The sequence below is a fragment of the Petaurus breviceps genome, unplaced genomic scaffold (genome assembly GCF_028583685.1).
Source record: "Petaurus breviceps papuanus isolate PSGF00001 unplaced genomic scaffold, PetGlider_PUasm1.0 90994, whole genome shotgun sequence".
In the NCBI taxonomy this organism is placed as follows: domain Eukaryota; kingdom Metazoa; phylum Chordata; class Mammalia; order Diprotodontia; family Petauridae; genus Petaurus; species Petaurus breviceps.
This window is the reverse complement of record NW_027187393.1, coordinates 1,113,272-1,113,923: the sequence shown is the minus strand read 5'-3', so window position 1 is coordinate 1,113,923 and position 652 is coordinate 1,113,272.

The following is a 652-nucleotide window of genomic DNA, read 5'->3' as shown; positions in this document are numbered from 1 at the left end:
ATTATCCATTACAAAATACGTCATGTTTGCCATATGAGGAAATAAACTAGAAAATTTATTAAGATACCAAAAGACTGAGTCCCAAAACCAGAAAGTGAAAGCCATCAGAGTAGTTATGATATTGGCACAGGTAGATAAAGTAGAAAGCACCCACATTTTCAAGCCTTTAAAACAGAACAGGCTACCTCAGGCAAAGGTCCTCCTCTCCCCACTCACAGCAACCACCCAGCGTCCGAGAAGCGCGCTCGCAGCAGCTCCGGCCCCTGGCAGTCCTCAGCAGGAGTCCTTAGCAGAAAGTCCTTAGCAATCCTAACTCAAAAAGGGCTTCACGCTGCCACTGCCTCTGCTGCTGCCGCTGTCACCACCACCGCCAGCCAACGCAGGAACGCTAGCTTGGCTTCCGCTTCCTCTTGCTCCGCCCCTTCCTGCTACATCAGCAAGTCCAACGGGGCATGGAAGATCTTTAAATCCCATAACCCTTACAGCTTTGTACATGAAAGAGTCTCTATATATATATATATAGCATAGCATATGTATGTATGAGTATAGGTACATATTATACATACAGAAATACAAACATCCATGTGTGGTAAAGTATGTGTATGTGTGTGTGTGTGTGTGTGTGTGTGTGTGTGTGTGTGTGTGTGTGTGT